We start from the raw sequence: 25,317 nt of genomic DNA, 5'->3' as shown, positions 1-25,317 counted from the left end.
ACTCCTGATCTCAGGTTATCCGCCTGCCTGGGCCTCCCAAAGTGCTGTGATTATAGGCGTGAGCCACTGCACCCAGCAATATCTCTAATTTTATATATACTGTGTTTCGTGTTTGAATGTTGTTGTCTTACGATGTAATCTTCCTGCTGTGGTGGAACCCTTGTACGTATCTACTATTAAGTGAGAAAAATGCCTCCTCTTTGCTTGCTGTTCTTAACGCGTTGGCGTTGTTTTTCAGTGAATCTTCTTGGGTCTATTGCTTTCTTGATTTTCTTGCAGAAATACTGATCTTATGTAAGTCTTTGGAGGCTGTTGATAGCTTGTTCTTACTGGCTTGTATTTTCTTTTTTCTTTTTTTTTTTTTTTCAGATGATGTCTCACTCTGTCAACCAGGCTGGAGTGCAGTGGTGCGATCTCAGATCACTACAACCCCCACCTCCTGAATTCAAGCGATTCTCCTGTCTCAGCCTCCCAAATAGCTGGATTACAGGTGCCTACCACCACACCTGGCCAATTTTTGTATTTTTAGTAGAGATGGGGTTTCACCACGTTGGCCAGGCTGGTCTCAAACTCCTGATCTCAAGTGATCCCCCCACCTCGGCCTCCCAAAGTGCCAGGATTACAGGTGTGAGCCACAGCGCCCAGCCTGTGCTGGTAACATTCTATGGCTTTCTCTGTGCACCATTAGGTGAGAGAGGTTGGGAGGCACTGCTTCAGGACTACTTAGGGGCATCATCAAAACTGTTGATCTGGTGGATGTGAAAATGTATCTTGTTGTGGTTGCCCTTAATACTGATGGGGTTGAACATCTTTTCAAGTTTATAGAACATTCTTATTTTTTCCCTCTGGAATATTCATGTCTTTTACTTAATTTTCTCTCTCTTTTTCCTTTTCCTTATTGATAAGTCATTGTGGATACTATTTATTGCTGTATCGATCAGGGTTCTATTGCAGAAACCACTCTTACCATTTTAAGCATTAAGGGATTCTATATAGGGTTTTAGTGTTTATAAAATAATTGGAAGAGCTGGAGAAATAGGCTATTAATTGGACCTTCAGAAATGACATAAAAAACAACCCTGCAGAATCAGCCCACCCCAGGGTACTGTGAACTCTGCCGCAATCTGAGGCTGGAGAATCCTCTGTCCTAACCGCTGGCTCTGAGTGACATCACTTTGGCCAAGGATTGGGAAGCTGCTATTGAGAGCGTTGATTCCAGGAACGCACTGCCTTGGCTGGCGTCTGAGGGATAGAAAGTCAATGTCAGGACTGTTGGCTCCAAAACTGGTTGTGCCTGAGCATTGCACGGCAGGACAGATGCCTCCTGCACTGCTGCCCATCTCACGGGAGTGCCTCTGGCTGGCGGGATCTAAGTCCCTTGCTGTAAGCAAGTCTGGGAAACAGAGTGTTTCTCTTTGTAGAATCTGAAGAACAGGAAAGCACACTGGAAAGAGATTGGGAGAGATCGTGAGTTAACCAATTTACCACGCCTGCCGAATCCCACCCTTTCAGACACTCAACATTCATTTGTGCCCTCATCCTCAAACATCCAAACAATGACATCAACCACCACCCGGCCCCAACACAAAAACTCTCTCTTTCTCATACAAAGATAAAAGTACTAAGTCACTCTGTATTAGTCTGTTCTTGTACTGCTATAAAGGAATAACTGAGACTGGGTAAATGATAAGAAAATAGGTTTAATCGGCTCATGCTTCCGAAGGCTGTACAGGAAGTATGGCAGCATCTGCTTCTGGGGAGGCCTCAGGGAACTTACAATCATGGTGGAAGGCAAAGTGGGATCAGGCATCTTCACAGGACTGGAGCAGGAGGAAGAGAGAGCAGGGAGAGGCGCTACACACTTTTAAACAACCAGATCTCACTCACTATCACAAGAGAACAACATGGAGGGGACGGCGCTAACCCATTCATGAGAACTTCACCCACCTGGTCCAGTCACCTCCACCAGGCCCCACCTCTGACATGAGATTCGGTGGGGACACAGATCCAAGCCATATCACACTCCTTAAAAGACAACATAGTAGCTCAGTCATCACACCCATTTCTGGGTATTATTCAACCTTCTTTGGTTCAATCCCAATTCCATCTTGATATCCTGTAACTTGTGGACTTAAAATATGAACCACCATCTGTACTCTCTATCAGTTCTCCACCTTGAGAACACTGACATTTTGGGCCAAATAATCTCTGTTGTGGGGGACTTTTCTGTGCATTGTAGGATATTTAGCAGCCTCCCTTACTCTACCTGATAGATGCCAGTAGCGCTCCCCTTTCCCAAGTCATGGCAATTGAAAATGTCTCTAGACATTGGCAAGGGTCCCTGTATTAGTCCGTTTTCACACTGCTATAAGGAACTTCCTGAGACTGGGTACTTTATAAAAGGAAAGAGGTTTAATTGACTCACAGTTCTGCATGTCTGAGGAGGCCTCAGGAAACTTACAATCATGGTGGAAGGTGAAGCAGGCACCTTCTTCACAAGGCGGCAGGAGGGAGAAGTGAGAGCGCAGGAGAGCGCAGGTTTTAAAACCATCAGATCTCGTGAGAATTCCCTATCATGAGAAGAGCATGGGGGAAGCCATCCCCGTGATCCAATCGCCTCCCTCCCTGTAAACATGGGGATTACAATTCTAGATGAGATTTGGGTAGGGACACAGAGCCAAACCATATCAGTCCCCCATAGGTCAAAATCACCCCTGGCTGAGAAGGATCACCATATATAAAACAGAAGAGGAAAGGCAGAGGGGAAGAAAAGTGAAAAGGGTCACATAATAGGACAAGGACAAAGCATTTGATGCCTGTTGGAATCTTTATTTCTGCAACAGCCCTAAGGCTGTAGTTGATATTTACAACTACCTTTCTTCATAACCCCCTCCACCTTCTCTTTGCCTTCAGCCTGTACCATGCGGATCAGCATTCTTTCCCTGGTGGGGGAAATTTTCAACCCTATAGGATTTGAACCATTTGTGAATCTGCCAGAATTTTTTGTTATGAATCCTAGCTCTGTTCCTTCCAAATCCCTGACTATTGGGCATCATCATCACCATCATCATCCATTGCAGATAAACTTACACAGTGTTTACTGAGTTCCAGGTCCTAAGTACTTTACCTATATTAATTCAGTCCTCACCACAGCAACTCTATGAGGTAGATGGTATTATTACCTTCTTTAAAATGGTAAGAAGAGGTAATAGGGGTACAGAAAGTTTGATCACTTGCTTAAAGTTGCATGGACAGTAAGTAGCAAAGCCGGGACTTCAACCCAGGCAGTCAGCTCAAATCCAAGCTTTTAACTCCTAAGGTAACAATATTTCTCACAACAGCTAAACTGTTATTCACAGCCCTTGTGTAGAGCCACAGTTCAGAACTACTCTCCATCAAAACAAAGTGGACAGATGTACCCCTCAAAACTCTATCTGCTTGGAGATATCTCTTTGCATTGTCTTTCAGTGACACCCATGCGTGCGCTGTGATGCCATAGCAGTCCACTACCAGCTGGTGCCATGTCACACATGTGCTGTGTGTGCTGGGCTCAGAACTCCCCATCAGGCCATGGGTGTAAGTTGAGGGAGACGTGGCCAGGCAGGGAGAGTCTGGGGACACTGGAAGTGGGAGCCCCCTGCTTGTTAGACCCACTTCGGCTTCCAGGCTATGCTTGAGCTTGAGGTCATATGCACAACTTTCATTAAGGATGGGGAATAACTTTGCAAGCCCAGCCATGGCTTGGTGGGTCAGGCAAAACTCAGTTCTTTATGAGTATCTCAGCTTGTGTTCTGAAGGGGGCATGGTGCCACAAAGTACCATAGACTTGGGGAAAGCACTGTGAGAAATTTATATCTCACAGTTCTAGAGGCTGGAAGTCCAAGATCAAGGTGTCAGCAGGATTGGTTCCTTCTGAGGGCCTTCTTCTCTCTATCTTCACATCATCTTCCCTCTGTGTGTGTCTGTGGTCAAATTTCTTCTCCTTATAAGGACATTGGTCATAATGGATTAGGGACCACTCTAATAATCTCATTTTAATTTTACTTCTTTAAAGATTGTATCTCCAAATATGGTTATATTCTGAGGTACAGGGGGTTAGGACTTCAATACATGAATTTTGGGGCAGAGGAGAAGAGGGACACATAAGCCCATAACACAGGCTAAAGAAAAAAAATCACATGATCATATCAATTGATACGGAAATTGCATTTCAGTCCAGGTGCGGTGGCTCATGCCTGAAATCCCAGCACTTTTAGAAGCCAAGGTGGGAGGATCACTTGAGCCTGGGAGTTTGAGACCAGCCTGGGCAACACGGTGAAACCTCATCTCTACAAAAAATGCAAAAAAATTAGCCAGGCATGGCCGGGTGCGGTGGCTCACGCCTGTAATCCCCTTACTTAGGGAGGCTGAGGCGGGTGGCTCACTTGAGATCAGGAGTTTGAAACCAGCCTGGCCAACATAGCGAAATCCCGTCTCTACTAAAAATACAAAACTTAGCCAGGCATGGTGGTGCATGCCTGTAATAATCCCAGCTGCTTGGGAGGGTGAGGCAGGAGAATCGCTTGAACCCAGGGGTGGAGGTTGCAGTGAGCTGAGATCGCGCCACTGCACTCCAGCCTGGGCGACAAAGCAAGATTCCATCTTTAAATAAATAAATAAAAATAGGAATAGGGGAAACTCTCTCAACTTGATAAAAAGCATCTACAAAAACTCGACAGCTAACACTATACTTAATGGCAAAAACTGAACTGCTTCTAAGATTGGGAACAAGGCAAGGCTGTCAGATCTCCCCGCTTTTATTCAAATTTTTTTTTTTTTTTTTTTTTTTTGAGACAGAGTCTTATTCTGTCCCCCAGGCTGGAGTGCAGTGGTGCAATCACAGCTCACTGCAGCCTTGATCTCCTGGGCTTAGGCAATTCTCCCACCTCAGCCTCCTAAATAGCTGGGATTACAGGCGTACTCCAGCATCTTAATTCAATTTAGTACCAGAAGTTCTAGCCACTGAGATAAGTCAAGAAAAGGAAATAAAAGGCATACAGATTGAAAGAAGGAATGAAACTGTGCCTGTTTGCAAATGATGTGGTTATTAACATACAAAAATCCCATGGAATCGGCCAGGCGCGGTGGCTCACGCCTGTAATCCCAGCACTTTGGGAGGCCAAGGCGGGCAGATCATGAGGTCAGGAGATCGAGACCATCCTGGCTAACAAGGTGAAACCCTGTCTCTACTAAAAATACCAAAAATTAGCCGGGCGTGATGGCGGGCTCCTGTAGTCCCAGCTACTTGGGAGGCTGAGGCAGGAGAATGGCGTGAACCTGGAGGCGGAGCTTGCAGTGAGCCGAGAATGAGCCACTGAACTCCAGCCTGGGCAACAGAGCGTGACTTTGTCTCAAAAACAAAACAAAACAAAACAACAACAACAAAACAACAACAACAACAAAAACAAAAACAAAACACTCAACTCTAGAAGTAATAAGTAACAAAATTGCAGGATATATGGCTGGGTGTGGTGGCTCACGCCTGTAATCCTAGCACTTTCGGAGGCTGAGGTGGGTGGATGGCTTGAGCTTAGGAGTTCAAGACTAGCCTGGGCAACATAGTGAAACCCTGTGCTTATTAAAAAAAAAAAAAAAAAAAAGCTGGGCGCAGTCGCTCACCCCTGTAATCCCAGCACTTTGGGAGGCCGAGGCGGGCAGATCACGAGGACAGGAGGTCGAGACCATCCTGGCTAACACAGTGAAACCCTGTCTCTACTAAAAATACAAAAAAAAATTAGCCGGGCGTGGTGACTGAGGCCTGTAGTCCCAGCTACTCAGGAGGCTGAGGCAGGAGAATGGCGTGAACCCGGGAGGCGGAGCTTGCAGTGAGCCAAGATTGTGCCACTGCACTCCAGCCTGGGCGACAGAGCAACACTCCATCTCAAAAAAAAAAAAAGATTGTAGGATGTAAGCTCAACATACAAAAATCAATTGTATTTCTATGTACTAGCAATAATCACATGGACACAGACATTAAAAATATGATGTTATTTGCTTTATTTATTTCTTTGGTTTTTGAGATAGAGTCTCGTTCTGCCGCCTAGCCTGGAGTGCAGTGATGAAATTTTGGCTCACTGTAAACTCTGCTTCTCGGATTCAAGTGATTCTCGTGCTTCAGCCTCCCAAGTAGCTGGGATTACAGAGATGGATGCACCACCACACCCAGCTAAGGTTTTTTTTGCATTTTTAGTGGAAATGGGGTTTCACTATGTTGGCCAGGCTGGTCTTGAAATCCTGGCCTCAAGTCATCTGCCTACCTCGGCCTTCCAAAGTGCTGGGATTACAGGCTTTAGCCACCGTTCCTGGCCATATAATGTCATTTACAATTGCTTAAAATAGAAAGGAAATACTTAGGTGTAAATCTAAGAAAATATGTAAAGGAATTGTAGGCTGAAAATTACAAAATGCTCAGAAAGAAGTCAAAGAAAATCTAAATAAATGGAAAGCCATAGTGTGTTCATGGATTGGAAGATAGCATAATAAAGATGTCAATTCTCTCCAAGTTGATATATAGATTTAATTCAACTCCTATCAAAACCCTGCAGGATTTTTTATAGGTATAGACAAGATTATTCTAAAATGTATATGAAAAGGCAAAATAACTAGAATAGCTAAAATAATTTTGAAGAAAAGAATAAGTTAGTGGAATTACTCTAAGAATTTAAGACTTATTATATAGCTAGAGTCATCAAGACTGTGTGTGGTGTCAGCAGAGGGATGGACACCTAGATCAATCAAATGAAAAGAGAACCCAGAAATACACCTGCACAAATACGCCCAATGATTTTAGACAAAGCCTCCTCAGTGGAGGAAAGACAGCCTTTTCAGCAAGTAGCATTGCAGCAATTGTACATACATAGGCAAAGAAATAAAATTACAAGCTAGGTTTCACAATCTAACAGAGGAATTAACTCTAAATGGATCACAGACAACACCAAATGCTAGCAAGTTTACAGAGAAACTGGGTCACACACATTGCTGGTGGGAATGTAAAATGGTGCAGCCATTCTGGAAAAGAGTTTGGCCAATTCTTTTTATTACTTATTTATTTATTTTTGAGATGGAGTTTCGCTCTGTCTCCCAGGCTGGAGTGCAGTGGCACGATCTCGGCTCACTGCAACCTCCACCTCCCGAGTACAAGTGACTCTTCTGCCTCAGCCTCCTGAGTAGCTGGGATTACAGGTGCCCATCACCACATCCGGCTAATTTTTGTATTTTTAATTGAGACGGGGTTTCACCATATTGGCCAGGCTAGTCTCGAACTCCTGACCTCGTGATCCACCTGCCTCAGCCTCCCAAGGTGCTGGGATTACAGGCGTGAGCCACCGTGTCTGGCCTGCCAATTCTTGAAAAGTTAAACATGCATCTACCAGACAACCCAGCAACTGCACTCCTGGGCATTATGAAAACTCATGTCCACATGAAAACCTATACAGGAATGTTTGCAGCAGATTTATTTGGAATAGCTCAAAACTGGAAACAACCCAAATGTTGTCCAACAGGCAAATGGTTATATAGCCTGTTAAACAATCAATACCATGGAAGAGTGCTAGCAATAAAAGTGAATGAACTTGGCCGGGCATGGTGGCTCACGCCTGTAATCCCAGCACTTTGGGAGGCTGAAGCAGGTGTGTCGCCTGAGGTCAGGAGTTTGAGACCTGCCTGGCTAACATGGTGAAACCTCGTTTCTACTAAAAATACAAAACTTAGGCCGGGCGCGGCGGCTCACGCATGTATTCCCAACACTTTGGGAGGCCGAAGCAGGTGGATCACCTGAGGTCAGGAGTTCAAGACCAGCCTGACCAACATGGAGAAACCCTGTCTCTACTAAAAATACAAAATTAGCAGGGCATGGTGGTGCACGCCTGTAATCCCAGCTACTCAGAAGGCTGAGGCAGGAGAATCGCTTGAACCTGGGAGGTGGATGTTGTGGTGAGCCGAGATCGTGCCACTGCGCTCCAGCCTGGGCAACAAGAGTGAAACTCCTACTCAAAAAATAAAATAAAATAAAAATAAATAAATAAAAATACAAAACTTAGCTGGGCGTGGTGGTGCGTGCCTGTAATCCCAGCTACTCAGGAGGCTGAGGCAGGAGAATACTTGAACCTGGAAAACAGAGATTGCAGTGAGCTGAGATGGCACCACTGCACTCCAGCCTGGGTGACAGAGCGAGACTCCGTCTCAAAAAAAGAAAAAAACTGAATGAATTTCTGACACACAGAACAACCTAAATGAACCTGCAGTGGATGCTGCTAAGTGAAAAAGGCCGATCCCAAAATGTTGAATACTGTATGATTCCTTTTTTTTTTCTTTTTTTCTTGAGACAGAGTCTTGCTCTGTTGCTGAGGCTGGAGTGTAGTGGCTCGATCTTGGCTCTTGGCTCACTGCAACCTTCACCTCCCAGATTCAAGTGATTCTCCTGCCTTGACCTCCTTAATAGCTGGGACTACAGGTACACGCCACCATGCCAGGCTAATTTTTGTATTTTTAGTACAGATGGGGTTTCTCCATGTTGGCCAGGCTGATCTTGAACTCCTGACCTGAGGTAATCCACCCACCTCGGCCTCCCAAAGTGCTGGGATTACAGGCGTGAGCCACCACACCTAGCCTATGATTCCTTTTATATAATATTCTTGAAATGACAAAGTTATAGAAATGGAAAACTGATTAGTGATTGCCAGGGGTTGAGGATGTGGGGAAGGAGAGGGGAATGGGGAAAGAAAGTGAGTATGACCATAATGGGCAGCATGGGGGATCTTGAAGTGATAGCAGTGTTCTGTATCTTGACTGTGTCAATGTCAATATCCTGGTAGTGATATTTTACTATAGTTTTTTGTTTTGTTTTGTTTTTGAGACAGCGTCTCGCTCTGTCGCCCAGGCTCGGAGTGCAGTGGCGCGATCTTGTCTCACTGCAGCCTCCACCTCCTGGGTTCAAGCAATTCTCCTGCCTCAGCCTCCAGAGTAGCTACTGGGACTACAGGCGCGCGCCACCATGCCCGGCTAAATTTTGTATTTTTAGTGGAGACGGGGTTTCACCATGTTGGCCAGGCTGGTCTCGATCTCCCGACCTCATGATCCACCCGCCTCGGCCTCTTAAAGCTCTGGGATTACAGGCGTGAGCCACCGCGGCCGGCTTCGGCCTCTCAAAGTGCTGGGATTACAGGCGTGAGCCACTGCGCCCGGCCTCGGCCTCTCAAAGCTCTGGATTACAGGCATGAGCCACAGCGCCCGGCCTCGGCCTCTCGAAGCTCTGGGATTACAGGTGTGAGCCACCGTGCCCGGCCAATATTGTACTATAGTTTTGCAAGATATTATCAATGGGGAAAACCGGGTAAAGGATCGCTCTGTATTATTTCTTTGAACTGCATGTACATCCACAATTATCCCAAAATAAAAAGTTTAACGGCCAGGTGTGGTGGCTCACGCCTGTAATCCCAGCAGTTTGTGAGGCCAAGGCAGGTGGATCACTTGAGGTCAGGAGTTCAAAACCAGCCTGATCAACATGGCGAAACCCCGTCTGAACTAAAATACAAAAATTAGCTGGGTGTGGTGGTGGGCGCCTGTAATCCCAGCTACTTGGGAGGCTGAGGCAGGAGAATTGCTTGAACCCAGGAGGCGGAGGTTGCAGCAAGCTGAGATTGTGCCACTGAACTCCAGTCTGGGCAACAGAGTGAGACTCTGTCTCAAAAAAAAAAAGTTTAACTAAAAAAAAAAAAAAAAAAAAAAAAGACAGGGAGTCCAGTCACAGTGATTCACACCTAGAATCCTAGCACTTTGGAAGGACAAGGTGGGAGGATCGCTTGAGCCCAGGCGTTCAAGACCAGCCTGAGCAACATAGTGAGAACTCATCTCCACAAAAAATTTAAAAATTAACCAGGTGTGGCAGCGTGTACATGGAGTCCCAGCCACTCAGGAGGTTTGGGCTGAAGGATTGCTGGAGCCCAGGAGGTTGAGGCTACAGTGAACTATGATGTGCCACTGCACTCCAGCCTGGGTGACAGAGTGAAATCTTGTCTCAAAAACAAAAACAAAACAAAAAACAAAAAAACAGGCCAGGCACAGTTGCTCACACCTGTAATTCCAGCACTTTGGGAGGCCGAGGCATGAAGATCATTTGAGGTCAGGAGTTCGAAACCAGTCTGACCAACATGGTGAAACCTCGTCTCTACTAAAATACAAAAATTAGCTTGGTGTGGTGGCAGGCACCTGTAATCTCAGCTACTCGGGAGCTTGAGGCAGGAGAATCTCTTGAACCCAGGAGGTGGAGGTTGCAGTGAGCTGAGATCATCCCACTGCACTCCAGCCTGGGCAACAGAGTGAGACTCTCTCAAAAAAAAAAAGAAGAAGAAAGAAAAAAAAAGAAAACAAAAAAACCCCACCAAAACCAAATAAAACCAACAAAACACAGGGCACGTGCTCCAATTCTCCCATACAGCCTTTCCCTGAGCTCCATACAGTTTCTCCATCTGGTGTCATTGGCTCCACAGAGTAATAAGAGACAAGAAGAGGATTGCTTAGACTGCAGCCTGGTTTGGCTGGAGAATCTTTTCTCAGTCTGGGCCACACTGTAAACCATAAGGTTTGCTGTAACAAATTACCACAAACTTAGTGACTTAACAAACTTTTTTTTTTTTGAGATAGGGTCTTACTCTGTTGCCCAGGCTGGAGTACAGTGGCACAATCTAGGCTCATTGCAGCCTCGACCTCCCAGGCTCAGGCAATCCTCCCACCTCAGCCTCCTAAATAGCAGGGACCACAGGCATCCACCACCATGCCTGGCCTTTAAACTGGTGATTTTAACCTTGAGTGCTTGGTTAAGGCAGTGTTTGCTCTGAGTTCCTCCACTGCAAAATAACTACGTTTCTCTTTGCAATTAATAAATATCTTTTGAGGAGCAGCTGATGCTTTTAACTACCCTGGAGAGTTTAAAGAAAATGAAAAGCTCTGGCCAGGCACGGTGGCTCACACCTGTAATCTCAGCACTTTGGAAGGCCTGGGGGGGCGGATCACAAGATCAAGAGATCAAGAGATCAAGACCAGCCTGGCCAACATGGCGAAACCCCATCTCTACTAAAAATACAAAAATTAGCTGGGTGTGGTGGCGCACCTGTAGTCCCAGCTACTCGGGAGGCTGAGGCAAGAGAATCGCTTGAAACCGGGAGGCGGAGGTTGCAGTGAGCCAAGATCACGCCACTGCACTCCAGCCTGGGCAACAGAGTGAGACTCTGTCTCAAAAAAAAAAATTAAATCTGTCATTAGTTATTCTCTCTCATGTCTTCTCCAAGATGAATTTCAAAAGCAGTTTTCATATGCTATAAAATAACCCTAAGAGTTTAATTATAACATTAAAATAACATGTTAAGTTGTTGAGAAAATAACAAGTTAAGTTGTTGAGAATTTTTTTTTTTAATGGGGTCTCACTCTGTCACCTTGGCTGGAGTGCAGTGGTGAGATCTTGGCCCACTGCAACCTCTGCCTCCCAGGCTCAAAAGCAATCCTCCCACCTCAGCCTCTCAAGTAGCTGGGACTACAGGTGCATACCACCAGGCCAGGCTAATTTTCTGTATTTTTGGTAGAGACAGGGTTTTGCCGTGTTGCCCGGGCTGGTCTCGAACTCCCGAGCTGAAGTGATCCTCCCACCTCGGCCTCCCAAAGTGCTGGGATTACAGGCCTGAGCCACTGTGCCCAGCCTGTTGAGACTTATTATAAAGCTTCTACCCAGAAACATGAGTTAGCCCCTAAAGGAGGTAATGCTTTTGATGGCTGTCTGCTCATTCTTGCTCATGGGAAGTTGTTTCTTCATATGGCTGTGAGCATGTTGAGAAGGGCTGTGTTCCACCAAAGTGTTCTTGTAGTTGCTTCTGCTGTTTTAGTCTGTTAGAGCTGCTGCAACAAAATACCATAGACTGAGTGGCTTGTAAACAACAGAAATTTATTTCCCAAAGTTCTGGAGGCTGGGAAGTCTAAGATCAAGTCACTCTCAGGTTCTGTATCTGGTGAAGACCTGTTTCCTGGTTCACAGATTGCACATTCTCACGTGTTCTCACATGATGGAAGGCGTGAGGGAACTCCCTGAGGCCTCTTTTATACAGACGCCATTCCATTTATAAGGAATCTACCTCCATGATCTAATCACCCCCCTCCATAGTATCACATTGATGATTATGTTTCAACACATTAATTGGAATAGGAGGACAAAAACTCAGACCATGATATAGAAACAGCCTGGGATTAATTTTTATGATAATGTATCAGCTTGAATTTCCCACGGAATAGACTGATTTAGGCTCCTTGCCCGCCTGGAGATTAGGAAACCTTGTTTTATTCCCAGCCAAGGCAACAGCTGAGATGAGCTTCCCGGTTGCCTCCTTGGCCAGTGGGAAGTTTACTGGTCTTCCTTACAAAGTGATTGCAGCCCTTCAAGGGTCCTGGCTTTGTGCAAGGATCTTATTTCTAATTTATCGCCCGTCAAAGCCCGAGATTCCATCTTCTGTTCCTGAATGAGGTTAAAAACCGATCTTTCGCCCTTGGGGAACTCGTAAGCAAATGTTCGACTGCCCCCTTGTGGACACTCCGGGCAAGGCCGAGCTGGTCTTTTTAGCCAAGCTGTTTTTGTTTTTCTTTGAGATGTAGTCTCGCTCTGTTGCCCAAGCTGGAGTGTAATGGCGCAATCTTAGCTCAGTGCAACCTCCGTCTCCCGGGTTCAAGCGATTCTCTGGTGATTAACAAATTAGAGTGGTAGACACCCCCTCCCGGCCATCCATCTATAATCTGAGCTCTGGAGGACCCTAGGATGTGAAATCGTGTGATGTTCTTGGTTCCTGTCCCTCTGCTTATGTGTGTGTGTGTGTATATATATCTATATCTATATCTATATCTATATATAAATATATAGATATAGATATAGATATTTGTTTTGTTGTTGTTGTTTGTTTGTTTTTTAAGAAACATGGTCTTGGCCAGGAGCGGTGGCTCACGCCTGTAATCCCAGCACTTTGGGAGGCCAAGGCAGGTGGATCACCTGAGGTCAGGAGTTGGTGACCAGCCTGGCCAACATGGTGAAACCCCATCTCTACTAAAAATACAAAAATTAGCCAGGCATGGTGGCTCTTGCCTGTAATCCCAGTTACTCGGGAGGCTGAGGCAGGAGAATAGCTTGAACCTGGGAGGCGGAGGTTGCAGTGAGCCCAGATGGCGCCACTGCACTCCAGCCTGGGCAACAGAGCGGGACTCCATCTCCAAAAAAAAAAAAAAAAATTACATTAGCTGGACATGGTGATACATACCTATAGTCCCAGTTTCTCAGGAGGCTGAGGTGGGAGGATTGCTTGAGCCCAAGAGTTCAAGGCTGCCATGAGGTATAATCACACCCCTGCACTCCAGGCTGGCAACAGAATGAGACTCTGATTATTTAAAAAAAAAAAAAAAGGCCAGGCGCGGTGGCTCATGCCTGTAATCCCAGCACTTTGGGAGGCCAAGGCGGACAGATCGCCAGGTCAGGAGATCGAGACCATCCTGGCTAATACGGTGAAACCTCGTCTCTACTGAAAATACAAAAAAAAAAAATTAGCCGGGCGTTGTGGCAGGCGCCAGTAGTCCCAGCTACTCAGGAGGCTGAGGCAGGAGAATGGTGTGAACCCGGGAGGCGGAGCTTGCAGTGAGCCGAGATCGTGCCACTGCACTCCAGCTTGGGCGACAGAGCGAGACTCTGTCTCAAAAAAAAAAAAAAAAAAGCCTGTCACATGTCACAGGGCCATGGAAGCCAACTTGAAAGAAATTCCAGCAGCCAATGCTGGAACAATTTGAGCAACAAAGTAAATAGCATGGTATTGAATTATAAGTCAAAGTATGAAATATATCCACATGAGTCTATACTGATCATACTGATATAAAATAATTGAATAAATAAGCAAATAGGGGAGAAGAGACAAATCATCCTTACAGAAGAATTTCAAATAATATGTAATATATAGAGATACTCCTTAATCCAAGAGGTAGAGCTTAGTACCATCCTCCTGTAACTGTAGGCTGGACTTAGCAACTAGCCTCCAAAGAATAGGGTATGGAAAGGACAAATAATAACTTTTTTTTTTTTGAGATGGAGTCTTGCTCTGTCTCCCAGGATGGAGTGCAGTGGCATGATCTCAGCTCTCTGGCTCCCAGTTTCAAGCGATTCTCCTGGCTCAGCCTCCCAAGTAGCTGGGACTACAGGGGTGTGCCACCATGCCTAGCTAAGTTTTGTATTTTTAGTAGAGACGGGGGTTTCACCATGTTGGCCAGAATGGTCTCGATCTCTTGACCTCATGATCCGCCCGCCTCTGTCTCCCTCCCAAGCTAGGATTACAGGCGTGAGCCACCGTGCCCGGCTGACAAATAGTAACTTTATACTAGATAAACTTGGCAAACATGACTTAACCAGGTGACCAAAGTCGACATCAAGAATATCTGCATAGGCCAGGTGCAGTGGCTTATGCCTGTAATCCCAGCACTTTGAGAGGCCAAGGCGGGCGGATTGCTTGAGCTCAGGAGTTTGAGAACAGCCCAGGCAACATGGTGAAACCCTGTCTCTACCAAAAATACAAAAAATTAGCCGGGCATGGTGGCGTGCATCTGTAGTCCCAGCTACTCAGGAGGCTGAGGTGGGAAGATGGCTTGAGCCTGGGAGGTGGAGGTTGCAGTGAGCCGAGATCATGCCACTGCACTCCAGCCTGGGTGACAAAGTGAGACCCCATCTCAAAAAAAAACAAAAACAAAAAGAATCCGCAGAGAAAAACCACCATCAGCAAAGTCAAGTGACAAACTAAGAAAAAATTCACAACTCGTATGACACACAAACGTTTAATTTTCCCAAAATAAAGACCTCTTGCCGGCCGGGTGCGGTTGGCTCACGCCTGTAATCCCAGTACTTTGGGAGGCCACCTCTTGCCGGCCGGGTGCGGTGGCTCATGCCTGTAATCCCAGCACTTTGGGAGGCCAAGGTGGGTGGATCATGAGGTCAGGAGATCGATGCCATCCTGGCTAACGCTGTGAAACCCCGTCTTTACTAAAAATACAAAAAATTAGCTGGGCGTGGTGGCAGGCGCCTGTAGTCCCAGCTACTTGGGAGGCTGAGGCAGGAGAATGGCATGAACCCGGGAGGCGGAGTTTGCAGTGAGCAGAGATTGCGCCACTGCGCTCTCCAGGCTGGGCGACAGAGCGGGACTCCGTCTCAAAAAAAAAAGAAAAAAAAAAAGACCTCTTGCCATTCACTATTAAGAAGCAACAAAAAGAGCAACAACCCAGTAGAAAAATGGACAAATAACAGAAACAGTTCTCAGAAAAAGAGGCTTTTAAATAGATTAGCTTGAACCATATAAAGTTGCCAATATTGACTTTTGACTTATAAAACTGACAACTTTATATGATTTAACTATTAAAAGTTGCTAACCCACAACAAAAGGTTAAAGCCAATTAAAACTATACTGATACCAGTTTCCACCTACAGTTTGGTTAAGAACAAAACATTTAGGCTGGGCACGGTGGCTCACGCCTATAATCCCAGTACTTTGGGAGGCCGAGGAGGGCGGATCGCCTGAGGTCAGGAGTTCGAGACCAGCCTCACCAACTTGGTGAAACCCCGTCTCTACCAAAAATACAAAAAATTAGCCAGGCGTGGTGCCGCGCTGCTGCAATCCCAGCTACTCGAGAGGCTGAGGCAGGAGAATCGCTTGAACCCAGGAGGCAGAAGTTGCAGTGAGCCAAGATCGCCCATTGCATTCCAGCCTGGGCAACAAGAATGAAACTCTGTCTCAAAAAAAAAAAAAAAAAAAAAAAAAAGTGCTAGGTGCAGTGGCTGACACCTATAATCTCAGCACTTTGAGAGGCTGAGGTGGGCGGATTACCTGAGGTTGGGAGTTCAAGACCAGCCTGACCAACATTGAGAAACCCCGTCTCTACGAAATATACAAAAAAAAAAAAAATTAGCCAGGCGTGGTGGCGCATGCCTGTAATTCCAGCTATTCAGGAGGCTGAGGCAGAGTTGCTTGAACCCGGGAGGCAGAGTTGCTTGAACCCGGGAGGCAGAGGTTGTAGTGAGCCAAGATCGCGCCATTGCACTCCAGCCTGGGCAACAAGAGCAAAACTCTGTCTCAAAAAAAAAAAAAAAAAAAAGAACAAAACATTTAACAACATCCTGCTGGCTGGATAACAGGCACCAACATATATAGCTGGTGGAACTGTGAACTGGTGCAATCTCTGTGGAGAGCAATTTAGCAGCATCTATTAAAATTACAGGTGTAAAAAAAATTTAGCTGTATATATCCTCGAAAGCATTTCCACTTCTAGGAATTTCACCTACAGATAAACTCCCAAATGTTATTCATTGCACCATTATTTATAATAACAGATGAATGGAAATCATCTATTTTATTTTTGTGTTTGTTTTTGTTTCTTGTTTATTTTATGCTTTTTTTTCTTTTTTGTACTTTTTTCTAGATTGGAAACAATCTAACGTAAATGTCCATCGATAGGGGACTACTTTTTTTTTTTTTTTTTTTTTTTTTGAGATGGAGTCTCGCTCTTGTTGCCCAGGCTGGAGTGCAGTGGCGCAATCTCGAGTCACTGCAGTCTCCACCTCCCGGGTTCAAGCGATTCTCCTGCCTCAGCCTTTTTTCTTTTTTCTTTTCTTTTTTTTTTTTTTTTCTTTTCTTTTTTTAAGACGGAGTCTCGCTCTGTCACCCAGGCTGGAGTGCAGTGGCGTGATCTCGGCTCACTGCAAGCTCCGCCTCCTGGGTTCCCGCCATTCTCCTGCCTCAGCCGCCCAAGTAGCTGGGACTACAGGCCCCAGTCACCACGCCCCGCTAATTTTTTTTGTATTTTTAGTAGAGACGGGATTTCACCATGTTAGCCAGGATGGTCTCGATCTCCTGACCTCGTGATCCGCCCGCCTCGACTTCCCAAAGTGCTGGGATTACAGGCATGAGCCACCGCGCCCGGCCATTTTTTCTTTTTTTTAAGAGATGAGGTCACACTATGTTGACCAGACTGGTCTCGAACTCCTGGTCTCAAGAGATCCTCCCATCTTGGCCTCCCAAAGTACTGGAATTACAGGCGTGAGCCACTACACCCAGCCAATAGGGGACTACTTTAAAACATTATGGTTTAGCTATACAATGAACAACGTTATTAAACAAAAACAAGTTTAAGGAGTCAGGCAATATGATTCAGAGAAACTGCTCCCGGTATAGTGCAACTAAAATGCCGGGGAAGGCCAGGCACGGTGGCTCACGCCTGTAATCCCAGTACTTTGGGAGGCCGAGGTGGGCAGATCACCTGAGGTCGGGAGTTTGAGACCAGCCTGACCAACATGGAGAAACCCCGTCTCTACTAAAAATACAAAATTAGCTGGGCGTGGTGGCGCATGCCTGTAACTCCAGCTACCTGGGAGACTGAGGCAGGAGAATCGCTTGAACCCAGGAGGTGGAGGTTGTGGTGAGCTGAGATCACAGCATTGCACTCCAGCCTGGGCAACAAGAGCAAAACTCCATCTCAAAAAAAATGCTAGGAAACATATAAAAACATCTTTCTTTCCAGCACTTTGGGAGGCCAAGGCAGGTGGATCACGAGGTCAGGAAATTGAGACCATCCTGGCTAACACGGTGAAACCCCGTCTCTACTAAACAAAATACAAAATATTAGCCGGGCGCCTGGTGGTGGCGGGCGCCTGTAGTCCCAGCTACTCGGGAGGCTGAGGCAGGAGAATGGCGTCAACCCGGGAGGCGGAGCTTGCAGTGAGCCCAGATCGCGCCGTTGCACTCCAGCCTGGGAGACAGAGCGAGACTCCATTTCAAAAAAAAAAAAAAAAAAAAAAAAACACTTTCTGACGAATGGTTAAATAGGAAAAGTAAGAGAAATTCTTACTTTTTAAACTTTTTTTCATAGAAAGCTTTGAATCCACAGAAAGATAGAATAGCACAATGAACACTTGTAAACCCACAGCCTAGGTGGCAATTGTTGATATTTTGCAACATTTTTCCATCTATATGAAAAAACATAATAATACATAATTACATATAAAGTACATATAATATATAAAGTAAAAACCAAGTATCATGATATTTCAACCCTAATGACTTCCCATACATGCTGAATAGTTTCCTCTTAAATTACCAATGTTCAGAGTTAAGAGTTGGTGTGATGCAGCCAACCGCTTCCAGCAGTGGCAAAGAGGGTTGGTTTTTATTTTGTCTTGTTTTTGCTTGTTTGGTTTTTATTTCTATTATTATTATTATTATTTTTGAGACAGAGTCTAGCTCTGTAGCCAGGCTGGAGTGCAGTGGTGCAATCTCTGCTCACTGCAACCTCCCCCTCCCAGGTTCAAGCAATTCTCCTGCCTCAGCCTCCTGAGTAGCTGGGATTACAGGCACGTATGTGCTGCCACGCCTGGCTAACTTTCGTATTTTTAGTAGAGACGGGGTATCACCATGTTGGCCAGGATTGTCTTGATCTCCTCACCTCGTGACCCGCCCACTCAGCAAGTTACTGCATTGTTCATCGACAATACTTGGCCATCAAAAATGTTCACAAAATACTACAAATCAATGAATGTTTTCCCACGTTGTTATTAGGTTGAATCATGGGAAATAGACATTTTGTGGGTTAGAAAGCAACTTGATGAAGAGCATCCACAAAAAAAACTACAGCTAACTATATACTTTATAGCGACAAACTTGAAGCTTTTCCGGTAAGATCAGGGACAAGGCAAGAATGTCCCCTCTCACCACTGCTTTTCAACATCCTACTGGAAGTTTTAGCCAACACAATAAGTTAATAAAAGGAAATAAAAGGCATACAGATGGGGAAAGAAGAAATAAAACTGTCTTTGTTTGCTAATGACATAATTTCCTAGGTAGAAAACCTGAAAGAATCAAAAAAGCTTTGGAAATAATAAGCAATTATACCAAGGCTGGAGGATACAGGTTAATATTCAAAAGTCAATCTTTTTTTTTTTTTTTTTGAGACAGAGTTTTGCTCTTGTTGCCCAGGCTGGAGTGCAATGGCGCGATCTTGGCTCACCGCAACCTCCGCCTCCTGCATTCAAGCGATTCTCCTACCTCAGCCTCCCGAGTAGCTGAGATTACAGGCATGCGCCACCACGCCCAGCTAATTTTTTTGTATTTTTAGTAGAGACGGGGTTTCTCCATGTTGGTCAGGCTGGTCTCGAACTCCCGACCTCAGGTGATCCGCCTGCCTCGGCCTCCTGAAGTGCTGGGATTACAGGCGTGAGCCACCCCGCCCCGCCCCATATTCTTATATATAGCAATGAATAAGCAAAATTTAAAGCACATTATAATTTTTTTACCACATTAAGAATGTACTCCATAGCCGGGCGTGGTGGCTCACGCCTGTAATCCCAGCACTTTGGGAAGCCAAGACAGGCGGATCACGAGGTCAGGAGATCAAGACTATCCTGGCTAACACGGTGAAACCCTGTCTCTACTAAAAATACAAAAAAATTAGCCAGGCGTGGTGGCGGGCGCCTGTAGTCCCAGCTACTAGGGAGGCTGAGGCAGGAGAATGGTGTGAACCCAGGAGGCGGAGCTTGCAGTGAGCCGAGATCGCACCACTGCACTCCAGCCTGGGCGACAGAGCGAGACTCTGTCTCAAAAGAAAAAAAAAAAAAAAGAATGTACTCTATAAAAAGAGGAAAAAAATGCAATTTTTTTTAGCAACTTGTACATTTCAGAAGGTACAAACTGCTTTGTGAAATCAACCAAACATTTTTAGTGGGTGCTCCTCTTTTCTTTTTTTTTTTATTATTATACTTTAAGTTCTAGGGTACATGTGCACAACGTGCAGATTTGTTCCATAGGTATACATGTGCCATGTTGGTTTGCTGCGCCCATTAACTCGTCATTTGCATTAGGTATTTCTCCTAATGCTATCCCTCCCCCTGCCCCCCACCCCACGACAAGCCCCTGGGTGTGACCTTACCCACCCTGTGTCCAAGTGTTCTCATTGTTCAATTCCCACCTATGAGTGAGAACACGCGGTGTTTGGTTTTCTGTCCTTGTGATAGTTTGCTCAAAATGAGGGTTTCCAGCTGCATTCATGTCCCTGCAAAGGACATGAACTCATCCTTTTTTTTTTTTTTTTTTGAGACGGAGTCTCGCTCTGTCCCAAGGCTGGAGTGCAGTGGCACGATTTCGGCTCACTGCAAGCTCCGCCTCCTGGGTTCATGCCATTCTCCTGCCTCAGCCTCCCGAGTAGCTGGGACTACAGGCGCCCGCCACCACGACCGGCTAATTTTTTTGTATTTTTAGTAGAGACGGGGTTTCACTGTGTTAGCCAGGATGGTTTTGATATCTTGACCTCGTGATCCGCCTGCCTTGGCCTCCCAAAGTGCTGGGATTACAGGCATGAGTCACCGCGCCCAGCTGAACTCATCCTTTTTTATGGCTGCATATATTCCATGATGTATATGTGCCACATTTTCTTAATCCAGTCTATCATTGATGGACATTTGGGTTGGTTCCAAGTCTTTGTTATTGTGAATAGTGCTGCAATAAACATACATGAAAGCACATTATAATTTACATTACCATCCCAGAAATGGAAATAGTTACGTGTAATGAATATAACAAAATACGCAAGATCCATATGAGGAAAACTGTAAGACTCTGATGAAAGATATCAAAGAAGAATTAAATAAATGGAGAGGCCTGGGACCGGTGGCTCATGCCTAGGATTCCAGCACTTTGGGAGGCCAAGGTAGAAGGATCACTTGAGTCCAAGAGTTTGAGATGAGTCTGGGAAACATAGTGAGACTTATTCTCTACAAAAAATTAAAAAATTAGCTCAGTGGTGGCACATGCCTGTGGTTCCAGCTACTCAGGAGGCTGAGGAGGGAGGATCGACTGAGCCCGGGAGGTTGAGGCTGCAGTCAGCTGTCACTGCACCGTTGCACTCCAACCTGGACATCCGAGTGAGACCTTGTCTCAAAATTAAATAAATAAATAAATAAATAAATAAATAAATAAATAAAATGGAGAGATATTCCCTGTTCATGGATAGGAGAGCTTCATATTGTCAAGATATCTCTCCTTCCCAACTTGATCTATAGATTAAGCATGATTCCAATCAAAATCCCAGAAAATTATTTTGTGGATATTGACAAACTGATTCTAAAGCTTAGGTGAAGTGGCAAAAGACTCAGAATAGCCAACACAATATAGGAAAAGAGCAAACTCAAAGGACTGACACTACCCAAGTTAAGTATTTAATATAACGGCCAGGAGCGGTGGCTCATGCCTGTAATCTCAGCACTGTGGGAGGCCGAGGCAGGCAGATTACGAGGTCAGGATTTCAAGACCAGCCTGACCAATATGGTGAAACACCATCTCTACTAAAAATACAAAAATTAGCCGGGCATGATGGCATGTGCCTGTAGTCCCAGCTACTCAAGAGGCTGAGGCAGGATAATCGCCTGAACCAGGGAGGTGGAGGTTGCAGTGAGCCAAGATCGCACCACTGCACTCCAGCCTGGGCAACTGAGTGAGACTCCATTTCAAAAAAAAAATTAATATAGCTACAGTAATCAAGAGAGTGTGCTATTAGTGAAAGAATAGACAAATAGATCAATGAAACAGAACTCAGAGCCCAGAAATAGAGCCACAGAAATACAGTCAAATGATCTTGGTCAAAGGAGCAAAGGAAATACAACAGAATAAAGACAGTCTTTTCAACAAACGGTGCTGGAACGACTGGACATCCACATGGGAAAATTGAATCTAGACACAGACCTTAAATCATTCACAAACATTAGCTTAAAATTGGTCATGTAAAACACAAAGCTATATAAAACACTTAAACTGTACATAACTATATAAAACTCCTAGAAGATAACATAGGAGAAAACCTAGATCATCTTGGATATAGTGATAACTTTTTAGATACAACTCCAAAGGCACAAGGCATGAAATAAGTAGTATAGGTTGGACTTCGTTAAAATTAAAAACTTCTGCCCTGCGAAAGACACTGTTGAGAGAATGAAGAGAAAAGCCACAGACTGGGATAAAATATTTTCAACAAACACATCAGATAACAGACTGTTATCCAAAATATACAAAAAAGGGCCAGGCATGGTGGCTCACATCTGTAATCCCAGCACTTTGGGAGGCCGAGGCAGGTGGATCACCTGCGGTCAGGAGTTCAAGACCAGCCTGGCCAACACGGTGAAACCCCATCTCTACTGCAAATACACAAAATCAGCTGGGCATGGTGACGTGCACCTGTAATCCCAGCTACTGGTGAGGCTGAGGCAGAGAATCACTTGAACCCGGGAGGCAGAGGTTGCAGTGAGCCGAGATTGAGCCATTGCACTCCAGCCTGGGCGACAGAGTGAGACTCCGTCTCAAAAAAATACAAAAATTAACAAATAAATAAATAAATAAATAAAACAAGATATCACTGCATACTTATTAGACTGGCTAAACTCTAAAACATTAACACCAAGTGCCCACAAAAATGTGGAGCATCAAGAATTGTTTCATTGTTGCTGGGAACAAAAAATGGTACAGGCACTTTGGAAGATAGTTTGGCAGTTTCTTACCAAACTAAACAGTCTTACCATATGACCTAGCAATGGTGCTCCTCGGCATTTAACCCAAATAAATTGAAAACTTATGTCCACACAAAAACCTCCACACAATTGTGTATAGCATCTTTATTTGTGATCACCAAAACATGGAAGCCACCAAGACGTCTTGAAATAGGTAAACGGATAAACAAACCATGGCAATTCATACAATGGAGTATTATTTAGCAATAAAAATAAATGTGTTGCCTGGGCGCGGTGGCTTATGCCTATAATCCCAGCACTTTGGGAGGTCGAGACAGGCAGATCACTTGAGGCCAGGAGTTCGAGACCAGCCTGGTCAACATGGGGAAACCCTGTCTTTGCTAAAAATACAAAAATTAGCTGGGCATGGTGGCAGGCACCTGTAATCCCAGCTACTTGGTAGGCTGAGGCAGAAGAATCACTTGAACCTGGGAGGCAGAGGTTGCAGTGAGCTGAGATCATGCCACTGGACTTCAGTCTAGGCGACAAGAGTGAAACTCCATCTCAAAAATTTAAAAAATTAAAAAAAAAAGAAATGAATTATCATGCCAAGAAAAAACATGCAGGAACCTTAAGCACACATATAAATGAAAGAAGCCAGGTTGGGCCCAGTAGCTTATGCCTGTAATCTCAGCACTTTGGGAGGCTGAGGCCGGTGGATCACTTGAGGTCAGGAGTTCGAGACCAGCCTGGCCAACATGGTGAAACCTTGTCTCTACTAAAAATACAAAAATTAGCCAGGTGTGGTGGCTCGCACCTGTAATCCCAGCTACTCGGGAGGCTGAGGCAGGAGAATCGCTTGAACGTGGGAGGTGGAGGTTGCAGTGAGCCGAGATCACGCCATTGCACTCCAGCCTGGGCAACAAAAGCAAAACTCCATCTCAAATAATAATAATAATCATCATCATCATCAGCATCATCGTCATCATCATCAATGTTGAATGAAATTCAGTACACAGGTTTAACATTAGATTAAGTACAACCTAAAAATAAAATCTATTATTTATTTTTTAAAACCATGTTGATAATTTTTCTGAGCCTAGACTCTAAATCCTTTTTACATTTAGACAAAATGTATTATTTACAAGGCTTGAATATACACAGCATTCTTCAGTAACACAGCTACTGTCTGTGTTGACGGACAGCTGCCCTTTGACTTCTTTGGAACTTGACCAGGACTTGGTCACATTTAAGAAAATCACATCCTAGCATAAATAAAAGACAAATATTTAAGGTGATGGACATCTCAGTTGTCCTAGTTTGATCTTTACACATTATATGAATAGATTAAATTATCACATACACCCTGAAAATATGTACATCTATTATGTATCAAAAAAATTAATAAATAGGGCCAGGCGCGGTGGCTGACGCCTGTAATCCCAGCACTTTGGGAGGCCGAGGCGGGTGGATCACGAGGTCAGCAGTTCGAGATCAGCCTAACCAACATGGTAAAACCCTGTCTCCACTAAAAATACAAAAAAATTAGCTGGGCGTGGTGGTGGGCGCCTGTAATCTCAGCAATTTGGGATGCTGAGGCAGGAGAATTGCTTGAAACCGGAAGGTGGAGGTTGCAGTGAGCCAAGATTGCACCACTGCACTCTAGCCTGGGCAATAAGAGCAAAACTCTGTCTTAAAAAATAATAATAATAAGTAAAATAAAATAAAATAAATAAAAATAAAATTTAAAACATAAATGAGGAAAAAAGTTTTTTTTTAGGCCGGGCACTGTGGCTCACGCCTGTAATCCCAGCACTTTAGGAGGCTGAGGTGGGTGGATCACGAGGTCAGGAGTTCAAGACTAGCATGGCCAAGATGGTGAAACCCCATCTTTACTAAAAAATACAAAAATTAGCCGGGCATAGTGGCTTGTGCCTGTAATCCCAGCTACTAGGGGAGGCTGAGGCAGGAGAATCACTTGAACCTGGGAGGCAGAGGTTGCAGTGAGCTGAGATTGCGCCAGTGCACTCTAGCCTAGGTGACAGAGCAAGACTGTGTCTCAAAAAAAAAAAAAATTGTGTTTTTTTTTTAAAGAAAAGAGGCTGGGTTTAGTGGCTTATGCCTGTAATTACAGCACTTTAGGAGGCTGAGACGGGCAAATCACCTGAGGTCAGGAGCTCGAGACCAGCCTGGCCAACATGGCGAAATCCTGTCTCTACTAAAAATACAAAAATTAGCCAGGCATCATGGCACACGCCTGTAATCCCAGCTACTCAGGAGGCTGAGGCAGGAGAATCGTGTGAGCCCAGGAGGCAGAGGTTGCAGTGAGCCAAGATCCTGCCACTGCACTCTGGCCTGGGCAACAGAGAGAGACTCCGTCTGAAAAAAAAAAAAAAGAAAAAAAAAAGAGAAAAAGAAAAGAAAAAAAAAAGGTAAGAAAAGAAAAGAAAATCCTGGCAAACTAGTGGGTCTCTGAGTGGCCAGTTTCACTGCATGCCTGTATCGCATGTGAGTTTGTAGCCGTGGATTCACTGCAGTTTTAGAAAGAGGGGCAAGCATTTGACAGCTTCATGTACCATGAATATTAACACATTCACACACACCATGTTATTACTAAATAATTTCCTTTATGATTCATCTGCAGTAAAATCAGGATATTATCTCGACATCAAATGTTATTGTGTATAGGTAGGTTTTGTTTTATATGAGTTTCATTGCAGGATAGTAACAAAATATTTATT

This window comes from Pan paniscus, chromosome 9 (assembly GCF_029289425.2).
Source record: "Pan paniscus chromosome 9, NHGRI_mPanPan1-v2.0_pri, whole genome shotgun sequence".
Lineage (NCBI taxonomy): Eukaryota > Metazoa > Chordata > Mammalia > Primates > Hominidae > Pan > Pan paniscus.
The sequence above is the reverse complement of the archived record's forward strand: the minus strand, read 5'-3'. Positions refer to the sequence as shown.